Genomic DNA, 388 nt, shown 5'->3' on the forward strand with positions numbered 1-388 from the left:
AACAAATGAGTATTTTTTTCATGATATAAAAAGTATTTTTTTCATTTTAACAAGAAGAAAATACTTTCTTTTCAATGTAGAAAAAGTATTTTTTTTCTCATTTCAACAAAAATATATTTTCTTTTCATGATGTAAAAAAAGTATTTTTTTTCATTTCAACAAAATGAGTATTTTCTTTTCATGATGTAAAAAAAGTATTTTCTTTTATTTCAATAAAATGAGTACTTTATTTTTATGTTGTAGAAAGAACACTTTCTTTTTCAACCAAAAAAAAGTATTTTCTTTTTAGTTATGGGCACAAATTTTAACGTTATTTTTGCATAAAAAGTAAAGCAACAAATTTGTTACTTTCGATTTGTGTGAATTTTTAGATACTTAGGTGGGAGGG

The sequence above is a fragment of the Nicotiana attenuata genome, unplaced genomic scaffold (genome assembly GCF_001879085.1).
Source record: "Nicotiana attenuata strain UT unplaced genomic scaffold, NIATTr2, whole genome shotgun sequence".
Classification (NCBI taxonomy): Eukaryota; Viridiplantae; Streptophyta; class Magnoliopsida; order Solanales; family Solanaceae; genus Nicotiana; species Nicotiana attenuata.